This window comes from Gopherus evgoodei, chromosome 22, assembly GCF_007399415.2.
Source record: "Gopherus evgoodei ecotype Sinaloan lineage chromosome 22, rGopEvg1_v1.p, whole genome shotgun sequence".
In the NCBI taxonomy this organism is placed as follows: domain Eukaryota; kingdom Metazoa; phylum Chordata; order Testudines; family Testudinidae; genus Gopherus; species Gopherus evgoodei.
The window spans coordinates 11,694,865-11,710,021 of record NC_044343.1 but is presented as its reverse complement, the minus strand read 5'-3'; positions in this window follow the sequence as shown (position 1 = coordinate 11,710,021).

Sequence of the window (15,157 nt, the reverse complement as noted above, 5' to 3'; positions counted from 1 at the left end):
CTATTATGCTGTCTTTAAAAAGTTTCCACGCAGCTTGCAGGGATTTCACTTTTGGCGCTGCACCTTTTAACTAACTTCCTCATTTTTGTGTAGTCCCCCTTTCTGAAATTAAATGCTACAGTGTTGGGCTGCTGTGGAGTTTTCCCCACCACAGAGATGTTAAATTTAATTATATTATGGCCACTATTAACAAGCGATCCAGCTATATTCACCTCTTGGACCAGACCCTGTGCTGCACTTAGGACTAAATCATGAATTGTCTCTCCCCGTGTGGGTTCCGTGTTAAGATTGTTTCAGTGCCTGAGACACTTACGCTTGGTAATTGGTGAAATCTAGGTAGAGAACTCACCACCAATGTGAGGTTTGTGCCCTGACTCCTGACAGTCTGCCCTGAGGTGGTACACAGTTTCTTGAGCCACTGCAGGGCAGTGTTACACCTTGAAGCTATATAGGCCTGGAAGGCTGTCGTGCCTCTGTATATAGCTACCCATACACTGCTCTGCTCCTGTAGGAACGATACACAATAAACACGAGGTGAATCAAATGCAAGCAGTCACTTTGGCTCTTTTGCTGGATTTGCAATGTGTTGTTGGACTACAATGTGGTTCACGGGCTTTGAATCCAAATCTGGGATTTTGCTCTCAATCTCCTGGACCTTGATACGCCATAGTCCTCGCTGATTTTAAAAGGTAGGGAAAAATCCTGCTCGTCTCTCACTAGAGGAGTCCCAAGGAAGTCAATTACTTATGTGATTAGGATAAGCAGGATTTGGTGATAAATTTCTTATTGATGTGGAAAAAAAATCAGTAGTCATCTTCAGAGCAGAGCAGAGCATGATGACATAATGGAAAGACACACACACACACACACACACACACACACACACACACACACACACACACACTATTACATACCTCCACTCCACTGTGTATTCAGTCTCTGGGATCTGCTGATCTGAGTTATGGTTTTTCAGTGGTCTTTGTGACACCAGCAGCTGCAATGTTCAATTGGAAAGCTAACCCTCAACAGTCGATTCTAGTTGCAAGGATTCTTTTGTGTAAAGGAAATCATTTGAATTAATACCTGTTGCCTTAGAACGTGTAGCTCATATTCGGCACTCTGTCACTCTGGATTTACCCTGCTGTCTCTGACAGCAGAATATGGCCCTGTGTGTTTGTTTTCCACAGGCCTTCCCCTGTTCAGCTGCTAACCACAATAACAGGCTGAAAAAAGAGGCAATTGTTGTAATTCTCCTAACTCAAGGGCTCTCAGACCTTCCCCACCGTCTCTTCTCTCCTTGTGGCAAGGAAGTTGCAATATCCCAGTGATGTCTCTTCTCATGTGCTTGCCATTATTTGTCCAAGTATTTTACAGAATTGCCTGTCCAACCTTCCGTGGCCTGGGTCAAATGACAAGGGTCAGTTCTAGGGTTGACTCATTACCCCCATAAAGATTTTCCACTTTGCACTCGTGATTTGCGCTGTGGAACTCCTTGCCTGAGGAGGTTGTGAAGGCTGGGACTAGAACAAGGTTTAAAAGAGAACTAGATAAATTCATGGAGGTTCAGTCCATCAATGGCTATTAGCCAGGATGGGTAAGGAATGGTGTCCCAGCCTCTGTTTGTCAGAGGGTGGAGAGGGATGGCAGGAGAGCGATCACTTGATCATTACCTGTTAGGTTCACTCCCTCTGGGGCACCTGGCATTGGCCACTGTTGGCAGACAGGATACTGAGCTGGATGGACCTTTGGCCTGACCCAGTATGGCCATTCTTATGTTCTTATGTTCGTCGAATTTAAGTCATGATCTTCCAAACTCCACCTTCTTCCACATATAGCTGGGAGAACATATCAAGATCAGATCCCCCGATGGTTCCTAATCTCATAGGTGGTAGTTATATGGGTTAAGCAGACTGCAGAGGAAAGATGACATCTAGGAAAGAAAGACCATGGGGCAAGTCTTAGCAAGTCTGGTCTGTCGTGTTCGCTGTTGACTATGAGAAGGCTTTGGTATCAATGGATTGTCTCCTGTGGAGTCTTACATTCTTGATCCCCTAGAGTTCAAGGAACAATGTCTCATCTCACAAGTGCTACAAGCCAGATTCCCACCTGCATCACACCAGTGTAAATCCAGAGTGACTTCACTGGAGAGCTAATCCAGATTCACACACATGTAAGAGGGAGCAGAACCTGACCCTATGTGCATGGACAAGTCAAAGCAGTGAGATCAGAGGCAGACTGAGAAAATGATTGATTAATTTTTATTTCTTTTCGGTTGGGTGGCCAAATTGAAAAATCAGGGAACAAAATGATTTTGGGTGGAAGGAAACATTTCATTTCATCTTGGGATGGTTTTCACCCCCAGCCCCTTTTCAAAAAAAATAAATCTCAGTGAATTCTGCATGAAATGTTGTTTTGAAACGAAAAGTCTAAACACTGAGACTTTTTCAAAATATTGGCTTTTTGGGTGGGCGGGCGGAGAGGGGGGTGAGGTTGACCGTAACTTTTCACTGAATTCTACATGGATTTGCAAAGAGTTTCAGTGTCTGAAACCACATTTTTGTGCCCAGTAAACTATTTGTCCAAAAAAAAAATCACCCAACTTGAATCAGAACCTCCTCCCCCCAGCCCCAGGCAATGAAAAGGGGAGCACATAGGCGATATCTAAGGTTAAGATTTTGTCATAGTTATTTTTAGTAAAAGTTGTAGACAGGTCGCGAGCAATAGACAAAACTTCCTGGAAGCCCGCGATCTGTCGGTGCGGGAGGGTGGGGGAGCGACTGGCAGTCCTAGCCATGCCACGTAGGCGAGGGGAGAGCGGGTAGGTGACAGCTTATGCCCTGACACTGTGGTGGGAGCTAAAGCTGAAGAAGTCATTGAGGGCCATGAAAGTCACAGAATCTGTGACCTCCATGATAAAACTGTATCTTTTGCTATGCCTTTCTGTCAGGTGTGGCAGCATGCACTGCACGCTCACTCCCTTGGGGCCCTGGAGATGTCATGGTTTCTGCAGCCACAGTAAGTCCCTCCACACAGACCATGAGCTCTCCCCTGTCCTCCCACTTTGCACCCTCTGGCGCACAAACCTTACTCAAGGGCCTGGTTCTAATCTGCCTCATACTGGTGGAACTCGGTAGATGCCAGCAAACTCAGCGGCATGAAATCAGCATCAGACTCTGGATTAGGAATCTAAATGCTTATCAGAAAGTGATTGCTCCAAAGACGTAGATGAATCAGAATCCTCCATTCATCAATGTAGCCATACTTTTAAAAAAAGGGTGAAAGTGTGTGTAGTTCAAGTTAGGATGCAAACTAGCCCTGAAGTTATTGAAAATAGGGGAAAGACAGTAGACAGCAAAGAATGATATCTTCATTCTGGCATTGCCTGGTTTATGAGCACTTGACTTCTTAACCTTAGGTCCCAAATTCATTATAGTAATTAAAGTCTATCCCTATACTTTAGAGCTAGTTAGGAATTTTCCAATGACATTTTCTTTTTGTTTGTGTTTTTGGTGAGCATTTTTGGTGCAAAAGGCTGCTTTGTGCAGCCTGGCACTGCGGGAAAGGGCTGGTTTTGATTAATCTCTCAATTCAACATTTTTTTGAAGGGGGAAAAAAAAAAAGCTCTGACGTTAAAATGTCAGCACTCCATCACAGGCCTGTTGAAGACAACGAGGTCACATATAGGATTGAGACACAAGGGTGGGCAGGAAATAGATTTCCCATCTGTGAGGGGAACATTTTCAAAAAGAAGTTTCATTTTCTCTTTTGAAACAACTTTTTCAAAGCCGTAGTTAATTTAGGCTAAAAAAAAAAATCTAAAACCATATAAAAGATGGAAAACAAAATAAACTATTTTGCAATTATTAAAACAAAACATTTCCATTTACCTGATCCACATGTTTTGTCAGCTTATCAGGTCACACAATTTTTTGAGATTTTGACTTTTTGTCCCGATTCAGATGCAAGATGGAGTGTTCACCCCACACTGGCCCTGAGGGGGTTAAGGGGCCAATTAACATCACAGTACTAATAGCTGATGAAGCACAGCTGGGCCAGGATTATAAGGGGAGGAAGTTTGTAGCTGCAAGTGGCTGCAGAGAGAGATTCTTAGTCACATTCTGAGAGAACAGCGGTGACAAGGAGGAAACTCAAGGGGGAGGATAATCCCTGAGATCTTAACCCTGAAAGAAGGGTCAACCCCAGAGGAGTTGTGGGGAAAGACAGCCTGAGAAGTCTGGGTAGGAAGAAGCCCAGGGAAACAACAGCAAGGAGGGGACTGTGTAGACCTTGGCAGATGGTTGTAGGGTCCTAGGGCTGGAACCCAGAGTAGGGGCAGGTCTGGGTTCCCCTCCCAGCCACTGGTAAGTGGTGAGGGCTATTGGAGGCTCCACTTGGACAGCTGGTCCAGTGAGACTTTGATACCTCAGAAAGGCAGACTATACAGGCACCTAGCCAGAGGGCTGAGTCATGAAGACAGAGCCCTGTGAATTACAGGGAGAGAGACCACCGTCGGCAAGGGGCACCATGTGGGAGAAAGCTGCTATGCGATGACTTGCCAGGATGAGGTGCTCTTGCAGATAGTGAACCCCGTTACAGATGGGAAAATGATTTCCTGCCGCCCCTACCTTTCTGTCCCATCGTCGTCAATAGTGCTGTGATGGGGTGTTCACCCCTACACCATCTTGGAAGGGGTGAACGAGGCTGCAAAGGGGCCAATTAACTGGATAGACCACAGCAGAGGAGATTTAGGGGGGTTGAGGAACCCCTGAATGATGATGGACAGGGGCTAATTATAAAGCCAGGAAGCTGGCAGCTGAAGAGGTCTGCAGTGAGGGAGCCTGTAGCTTCTCTCTGGGCGTTAGAGAGGGAAGGAAGGAAACCTAGGGGAGAGGGTATAGGAAAAGGCTCAGAGAGTTTAAGAGGGTTTAATTTAGTGCAGACTTTGGCTGCTGATTAGAAGGTATCGGAGCTGGTATTGCCTGGATAGTGGGTCCAGAGAGACTCTATGCCCCAGAAGGGGAAACCAGACCAGAGGACTGAGTCACAAAGAGAAAGCTGCAGCTCCTGGAGCAAGAGAGAGGCTGCAAACTGAGAGAGAGAACAGACAGGAGGAGGCACCACCTGCGGTGTGTAGGCTACCCCATGACGGAGACATAAGCACATGCATAAAGTTAAGCACATGCTTCTGTGCTTTGTCGAATATGGATCTTCCCAGAAACAGGGCAATAACATCCTTTCCCCATAGGTTTGGGGGAGTTTGAGTCTGTTTTATGTTAATGGCTGTTGAATGATCATTTCACTAAACACTATATCAACTCCTTGTGAATGTTGTCTACTCCAGGTTCTGTGAGAATTTACCATGCCAAGAGGATGTCTCAGGAAGACCATTAACTGATTTTTGTTTTCACTTAGAGCTAGCAGCATTGACATGTCTGCTCGATATTTGACAAGCTATCTGCTGACCCTGTCAGCTGCTGAGATCTTAGCGGTATCTCAGTTAAATATTCCTCTGTTCTTCACCACCACATAAACCTTCATTTTGATCCCAAGCCTCGGTAATCAAACTCTTCTAATGAGCTGGATTCCATTTTGTCAAGCTCGTGGCTTTCTCCCGTATTCCAGCGCCAAGTGGAGAGCCCTTTAACTTTGTCTCAGGATTGTCCAAGACAATCTGAACCAGCTCCAATGACCTCGGTCTCCAGTCTGGTAGCAAGCAGTAGCTATGCGGCAGTTCCTCTGCGGGCCTTGAGGAATGATGTAAGAGCAGCAAATGACTTTCTTATTTTCTGATTTCAAGACATTTCCTCACTCACCCTAACCCAGACATAGCCAAGGCCATGGACAGCTCTGGTGGCCATGACAACACCTTGCCATTCACTAGGGGCATTCTCCTACAAAGCAGAGAATTCAGCAAAGCCCACACTGGTTTTCACAAAGGAAGGACTATTATCCCCATTTTGTAGAAGGCAAACTGAGGCCCAGAGGAATTAGATGACTTGTCAAGCTAACTTCATGGCAGAACTTGAAATTGAACCCAGATCGCCTAACGCCTGCTACAGGTCCTTAACCACAAGCCCAGCTGTCTTCTCTGAAAGAGCTCATCAGAGAACCACTTAATTCCTACCTTTGCCCTGCAGATTCCGCTTTCTCGGGATTGTTCACTGAAGTCAACGGATCCAGGCCTTCCTCAACCGGCAGGAGAAACCAAGACTGTCACAGATGTTCTGATTCTTTCTGTTGGCTTGGTCTGAAGCCAGAATTTTTCATAAACTCCACTGGCAGCTAGTAGAGTCATCAGAACATTTCAGGTCAAGCCCACAGATACCAAGAACTTTAAGAGCTATGTTTCATTTTAAGGGGAACAAATATCTGATCATGGGCTCTTCAGCCTAGCAGAGAATGGTCTAACACAATCCAATGGCTGGAAGTTGAAGCTAGACCAATTCAGACTGGAAATAAGATGTAAATTTTTAACAGTGAAGGTAATTAATCACTGGAACAATTTACTAAGGGCCATGGTGGATTCTCCATCACTGGCAGTTCTTAAATCAGGATGTGCTTTAGTTCAGCAGGTCGGGACCCCAAAGGGGGTCACGAGCCCCTTTGAATGGGGTCACCAGGGCTGGCATTAGACTTGCTGAGGCTCAGGGCTGAAGCCTGAGCCCCAATGCCCTGTGCTGAAGCCAAAACCTGACAGCTTCAGCCCTGGATGGGAGGACTCAGGTTGCAAGCTCCCTGCCTGAGGCTGAGGCTCTTGAGTTTCAGCGTTGGCCCCCCTGCCCGAAGAGGTGGTTCTGGGGCTTTGCCCGCCCTCAGCCAGGGAAGTGGAGCTCGGGTGGGCTCAGGCTTCCGTCCCCGCTCCTGGGGTCATGAAGTAACTTTTGTTGTCAAAAGGGGGTTGCTGTGCAATGAAGTTTGAGACCCACTGCTTTAGTTCAGAAGGAGTTATTCTGGAGAAGTTCGATGGTCTGTGTTATACAGAGGATCATATTAGATCAGTGGTCCATGGACCCCTGGGAGCTGCAGACTGTGTCTGATTTCCAAAGGGGTCTGAACTTCCATTTGAAATTGTTTAGGGGACCCAAGGTTGAAAACCACTGGATTAGATGATCACAATTGTCCCCTCTATCCTTGGAATCTAAGAAGTGTTTCCAGTAGGATCATTCTTAGTGCTAGATGGGCCAAAGCTGCCGAGGAGATGAAATTCCTCAAAGTTTGGAAGAGTTCCAGTGACTCCTTTCTTCTCTCCACAGCTCACTATGCTCTGATTAACCCACCATCCCTCCAGCATCCACCTTTCTCGGATTTGTTTCCAAGAAAAGCTTCCCAAAGGAAGGACTTCAATCACACCGCCTCAAGGCCAGTGATTGTCATGTACTGTATTGATGCCTGGTCCCCTTCGGTGCCTGACTGGCAGAAATCTGAGTCAGTTACAACCCTCACTTGAGAACTTTAGCTTAAGCTATATCAGCCGTGCTTGGTCTCTTGCACCATTGCAGTCACACACATGAATAGGTGTTAACAAATCATGCCAGGTAGCAGGTTTACCTCTGAACTGGAAACTTCTAGCTTCTGCCCTTACCCCATGATCGGAGCTTCCTGCTAATGCCAGACACGTGGGAAGGGTGCTGCACAGTTGGAAGAACAGGTCCTTTAAATGCCACCGTAAACCAAGGTCTCATCTCGGGGAAGGGGGAAGTCCCATGGTACCTGGCAAAAGTATCAAGAAGAATTACTAGAGCTGGCTGACAAAAGCTTTTCCTCGCTTTTCGGCCAGCCAGGAAGCTGGTCAAAATTTGACGAAATGAATTTAAGCATGTGTTTAAGCGCTACCCTGAATGGGGATATTTGTCTGAGACCAATCCAGCGTCTGTTGAGATCAGTGGCAAAACTTCTGCTGAACTTGGAAAGAGCTGGACCCGCTCCTGTTTTGCAGTGAATTGGCCCTCGGCCCTGTCCCACGCCCCCTTTTGTGGTCACTTTCCGGGTGCCTGCCCGTGTGTTGCTGCCCAGCGAGAATTGCAAAGTGTGTGAGGAAAACAAATGTAGAACTCAGAGGTGGGTGACTTCACATTTTCTCATCCAGTCAGGGAACAGGGACCGGAGCACATGATTTATCTTACCAATCATCACTAAGAAACCTAGCTCAGCTTGCTGGCATTTGTGATCAATCCATATGGAAAACACACTGGAAAAAATGTTTGGTGAATATATTCAAACAGGGCTGAATTCACCTTCATGCAGGGGCTCACCTATGACCCGTGTGCCACTACATCCCATGTAAACCTGTTAGATAGGGATTAATTTCATCCTGAGGGACTGTCCTATCCCTTGCTGTAATTGTTTCAGTGCAATCCCTGAAGATGCCCATTAAATCTTCTCGGCTAGTTACCTTCCCGTATTGCCCAGAACAATTATCTTGTAACAATTGTGTTCTCCTATCATACAAGCTGTCAGGACATCCAGTATCTTTCCCTGGTGACATGTATGGCTGGTCAAGCAGAAAGTTTAGGGAGCTCATGGCACTAACGTGACCCCATGACATGTGCCATTCAGGGGGTTCCCTGTGATAAGGCATGAGTATGGAAGTTCCTGGTTTTTTGTGTGAAAAGGATGCGGGATTCTAAGAGCACCATACACAATGGTTTTTAAAGGGCGTGCACAGACAAATCAATTGAGGCCTTATGCCTGACCCTGCTCCCACCTGGAATCAGGAGCAAAATCAACATTCCCTTCAATACGAGCACAGTCAAGGCCCTTCTTTCTTAACACCGGGAAAACAAATGCTTTGGACCCCCCTCAGGTGGAGACATGAGAGAAGGATTATGACACCATGGTTGAAAGAGAGGTCAAAGACCCAGCACTCCTGGGTTCTCATCCTGGTTCTGCATGAAGCTGGTGTGTGGTTCTGGGATAGTCTTTTCAAAGTGGGTTGCCCTGAAATCAGTGGGAGAACATAAGACCGACCATACTGGGTCAGACCAAAGGTCCATCTAGCCCAGTCTCCTGACAGTGGCCAGTGCCAGGTGCCCCAGAGGGAAGGAACAGGACAGGTAAACATCAAGTGATCCATCCCCTGCCACCCATTCCCAGCTTCTGGCAAACAGAGGCCAGGGACACCATCCCTGCCATCCTGACTAACAGCCATTGATGGACCTATCCTCATGAACTTGTCTAGTTCCTGTGTCGAGGAGCTGCGGATAATCAACACATCTGAAAATCAGGCCACTTATTTTGGTCCCCAAGGCTCTGATCCTGCAAAGCACTTAAGCTCGTAATTTTGCTCATGTGAAATTAAAGGAATTACTCTGAGCGCAGTGACGTATATGCTTCTCAGGATTAAGTATGGGTTTAAGAGCCTAACTTTTCTGGATTGGTGGATTCCTAGATGTTAAAGCCAGAAGGGACTTTCATGATAATTTAGTCTGACCTGCTGCATACCACAGGCCAGATCACTGGCTGCCTTGAACCCAGAACTAGACTGAGGCACCCAAGTTTGGCAGTGTTGGCCTTCATTGCTCTGTGCCACAGTTTACCCACCTGGCCCATGGAGATAATAATCCCATCCATGAGTGTCATTCGGCAATAGTGTGTAAAATCCTTTTAGATGGGGGTTGGCAACCTTTCAGAAGTGCTATGCCAAGTCCTCATTTATTTACTCTAATTTAAGGCTTCGCGTGCCAGTAATACATTTTAACCTTTTTAGAAGGTCTCTTTCTAGAAGTCTATAATATATAACTAAACTATTGTTATATGTAAAGTAAATAAGGTTTCAAAATTTTTAGAAGTTTCATTTAAAATTAAATTAAAATGCAGAGCCCCCCAAACCGGTGGCCAAGACCCGGTCAGTGTGAGTGCCACTGAAAATCAGCTCGCGTGCCGCCTTCGGCACACGTGCTATAGGTTGCCTACCCCTGTTTTAGATCCTTGGAGGCAAAGGAGGTTGATGGAGTGTCACATTTTATTAAGATCATGGCTCCCAGGCCACTCAATATTTGTTGGTGGCTTTTTTAAAGATCCCTAGTCATTTTGGGAAATCTCGGCTCATCTAGCCATGAAACTCTCCTGATCAACCAGATTCCTGAGATTTCTTTTCACCCCTCCCTACCTGAAGGGCATTCTCATTAATGTAGTGACGCTGACCTTGCGTGGAAGGTACAAACCCCTGACATAGACGGGCTGGTCTGCACAAAGCAGGGCTGACCTCGGGCCATGACAGGGTTAAACCTCACGTGTCTAAATTCGAAGTGAAATCCAGGCCTTACTGAAGTCACTGGGAGTTTAGACATTGAGGTCAGTGGAGACCGGATTTCAGCCGAGGGGTTACCATGGAGTGGCCGCACTGCTGCAGCCTGGCTGCTATGGATTTTAATGCAGACAGGGAGGGCTGCTTGCTGCTTATAGCTGATATTTGCTGATGAAACAACAGGACGAGTGAGTGTAATGGGAGAGACCCATCATCTTGGAAAAGGGAACGGAGCCTGTTCACACGGCTTCCAGTTCCGCAACGCATTTCAGCACACGCTGAAGGCCCTCCCTGTGCAGCAAGGCCCCAGTTCAGCGGAGCATGTGAGCAGTTCCATCAGGGGTCAAGAACATGCTCAAATTTAAGCACGTGCTTAAGTGCTTTGCTGAATTCAGGCCCCATGTATTTAAGCACATGTCTAACTTTAAGCACGCGTTCAAGTCGCATTGAAGTCGATGAATGCTCAGTCTGCCTAAGGCCTTGCTACACTTCTCTGATTTACACACATGCCGAGCCTCCTTTACACCTCAGAGCCATGGAGAATAAAGGCCATTGACAACAAATGGCACAAAAGCACATACTTAAAGTTAAGCACATGCTTACGTGCTTCGCTGAATAAGGATGCTCTGCTGAGCTGGGCCGCAAGCAAAAAAAAAACAAAACCAACCACCCATGCACAAGTCAGCACCAAGGGTATGCAAGTTTTTTCTTTACAGATCCCGTAGAGACTTGGTGTCTGGAAGCCGAACCCTCAGCAGCCACTAAAAAGCTCAAGTGTTGAACTGCCAAGGATTATTTGTTTTTTTCACCCTCTGCTTGATTTCCACTGGACATCCACTGTGGGCAGGAGAGAGGGAGAGACAGAGAGAGAGAGAGAGGAAAAAGTCAATTGACAAAGCAAGGTTATTAATTTTTCAGAAAAGAAAATGCATTATGTATATTTCAGGAGAAATATTGATAAGAGGTTTAATGCTTGCTTTCTTTGCCATTTTATTTCTGTTCTCCACACCATTATATTTTAATAACCCTCCATCTTTCAATGCTCATCTCTTGCGCATTAAGCAAATACATTTTCAACCAAATTGCAGGGTTTTTATTTTCTTCTTCTTTCCTGGTTTGTTGAAAAAAGCGTGGGGTGATTTCACAGGCATGTTGCATGCACGTTTGCTTAGCCTCTCACAACAGACCTGCTGCATGATTTCATTTACCCAGGCAGGAAAGTGGCAAGGGATGGGAAATAACTACCGATCCAAACTCTGGCAGCTTCTGTGCTGATACATTTCAATGCTATTTCTTCCAGCATTCCTAGGGTGTTTCTGGAGTGAGGGATCACGGAAACAAAACACCCAGACATATGAAAGCTAATTTTCAAATTTGTCTTAGAGTTATTTTTTTTTTTGCGGTATTTTTTTCCTGTGCACCCAGGGCTATTATGATTGTTATTATTATAATAGTGGACCCTACAAGCCCCAATCAAAATCAGTGCTCCCATATCATAGGTGCTGTCTGTGCCCATTGAGCCTAAATAGAGAAGACAGATAAAGGGACCGAGGGAAAAATAGAAATATAACCCACTGGTGTGTGTGTGTTACAGGGGCCCGTTTTTGCTGATCCACAGAGGATATGAGTTGTCACAATATAAGCTGCAGCGGCTTGACTCAAGCTGCACCAGCTTGTGCTTTTGGCTCTGGAGATCTTCAGTTCAATTCCTTGCGTGTCCAACATCATAGAAAGTGCAAAGGTCAGGGGTGGAGCTAAGAACAGAAGCCAGCTCACCTGAGTCCTGCTCCATTGGACTATCCGTTAGGCGTCACTGACTCCCAGCAGGTCACTTCTGCGGAGAGGACCCACAAAAGGCCTATGCACCACTTAAGTCCAACATTGAGGGTTTAGACCCCAGTCCTACCAGGAGCTCTATGTGGGCGGAAGACCATAGGCTTATTGCTTTCAAGGGAGGCGCCTCTCAAGCACAGGTGTGAGCCCCCAGGCTACTCTTGACAGAATCCAGGCTTCTGCACTGGAATAAAGCTATTGACAAGTAAAAGGAAAGCAGTGGTTCTTTCAAGGAATGGATGAGCAGCGTTTAACGTAGGGCCTGATCCATCTCTTGCTGAAATCAATGAAAGTTTGTCCTGGCTTTCAGTGCAGACGTGTCAGCCCTGTCGCGGCCAGGCTCTCCTTTCTCAGTGTGTTTTCGGTTGCAAAACATCCCTTCTCGAGGCAAATAAAATATCTTATAGTTAAAGAAATCCCTTATCTGCACTGTTAACAACACCTTGTATTATTAAAGGGACAGCATCTCCTTACAAATCAGATCTGTCTAGAAAAAATTGCCTCCTGTTGTTACAACTAACCCCTAGATGATTTTAGCAGAAAGATATCAGAGGAAGGGGGAAAAACACTTTTTTCAGTATCGGGGTGGGGGGAGTTAACCCTGTTTGTGGTGTGAAGGATTCACACAAACAAGACAAACTTTAAACTAGACAAATTGTACCATAAAACCACAAAACTTGGCAGAGGGAATTCAGAGGCACTTGAAACTATTTTAAAATCATTGTAAAGATATGGATTCGATTTCAAGTTGATTGTGTCCCTTTAAAATGGAAAGAATCTTTTAAAACTTTCCCTTTCATTCATCAACATCAGCATTATTTCATTCCACTTAACTTGAACATTCCCATGGGTCAGTTTCCCGTTGATTTATGGTCAGTTTCACTTTTTGGAGGCTCATGTACCAGCCCACTTAGGTTACTGTTGCCATGAATGTGCCATGACACCATGCAGACAAGAAAGAGCAACTGTATTTGTGTTGACAACACCACGTAGCACGTTGACATTGGGAAAAAAATAGCACTTGTTTCCATTGAGAGTTTTTTAAAGATCACGAAAATACCCTGCAGATCTAATACGTGTAAAGTGTCAGCATAGTCTGAAAGATACTTAAGTAAGATACTTGGCTGGTAATCTGGAGACTTGTATCAGAGGGGTAGCCATGTTAGTCTGGATCTGTAAAAGCAGCAAAGGGTCTTAGTCTATAAGGTGCCACAAGACTCTTTGCTGGAGACTTGGGTTCTGTTTCTAGCACTGCCACTGCCCTTGGGTTAGCTGCTACTTCCTTGGTTTCCCCTTTCACCCTTTGTGTATTTAGATTGTAGGTTCTTTGCTGCTTTGATTGTAGGAATTCAGTGAACTGAGAATTTTGCCTAAATAAAAAAAAAAAAGAAAGATCTGGCCCATGCATTCAACTGTGATTTATGAAACTCCATTGGGTATGTGTACAGTGTAATTAGACACCTGCGGCGAGCCAGGCCCATTGGCCCGGACCCTCGGGGCTTGGGCTAAGGGGTTGTTTAATTCCCGAGTTGAAGTTCAGGCTTGGGCTGGCACCTGGGCTTTAGGACCCTGACAGATGGGAGGGTCCCAAAGCTTGGGCTGCAGCCCGAGCCCTAATGTCTACACCACACTGAAACAGCCCCTTAGCCCTAGTCAGCTGGCCTGGGCCAGCCCTGGGTGTCAAGTTTCAGTGCAGACAAACCCAGTATCTCTTAGAAAGGATGCAGACGGGAAGGAGTTGCATGTAATCTGATAGCAACAGTTGCCTTATAACACACAGCGCTTACCTAACACTTCCCCCGGAGATCTCAAAGAGCAGTACAAAGGGAGACAATGTCAGTATCGCAATGAGGAAACCAAGGCACTGAGAGAGGAAGTGACCTGCCCAAGGCAACTCAGCTGACCAGCAACAGAGGCAGGAATAGGACCTAGGTTTTCTGACTCCCAGTGCACTATCCACTAGGCCATACTGCTGCCCCAGCATAGTCATGGCTCACTCTGACGGCTCATTGAGCACATGCCTCAAGCCTGATCCCACAGTCTGTATGCAGACAAGTTCCAGTTGGCTATGATAAGAGGTTTACTACTCAGCTCCAGGGAAGAAGAGTGTATTCCCAAGGGCCCTGGGACACAGAGCCTCTGGCTATTATACTGGCCTGCCAGGGGTACTCATCACTTCTGGGGACCGACCCTCTGCAGGCGTCAATCCAGGTAGCTCCACTGAGTGATACTGACTTACAACCCTGAATGGCACCTCCTTTAACCCAGGCCAGCACTGGACAAGCCCTGGCACGCCAAGGCAGCAGGACATATCTCTCAGGCATCACTTGTACCTTCAGAACGTTCTCTGGTTCCCCTCATCAGGGAAGACCTGACCTTGCTTGTTGCAAGACATGCCCTTCCCTTTGCAGCTAAGAGCTGAGACACATTCCAAGAGCTCCTGCAACCCCTTTCTTTCTTCTTATGCAGCTCCTTGTAGCTGTTCCTCCAGAGGGACACAGATTTATGCCTTTGCTCTGCAGTCTCTTAGAACATAAGAACAGCTATATTGGGTCAGATCAAAGGTCCATCCAGTCCAGTATCTTGTCTACCAACAGCGGCCAATGCCAGGTGCCCCAGGGGGAGTGAACCTAACAGGTAATGATCAAGTGATCTCTCTCCTACCATCCATCTCCACCCTCTGACAAACAGAGGCTGGGACACCATTCCTTACCCATCCTAGCTAATAGCCACTAATGGACTGAACCTCCATGAATGTATCCAGTTCTCTTTCAAACCCTGTTATAGTCCTAGCCTTCACAACCTCCTCAGGCAAGGAGTTCCACAGGTTGGCTGTGCCCTGTGTGAAGAACTTCCTTTTATTTGTTTTAAATCTGCTGCCTGTTGATTTCATTTGGTGACCCCTAGTTCTTATATTATGGGAACAAGTAAATAACTTTTCCTTATTCACTTTCTCCACATCACTCATGATTTTATAGACCTCTATCATATCCCCTCTTAGTTTCCTCTTTTCCAAGCTGAAAAGTCCTAGCCTCTTAAATCTCTCCTCATATGGGACTCGTTCCAAACCCCTAATCA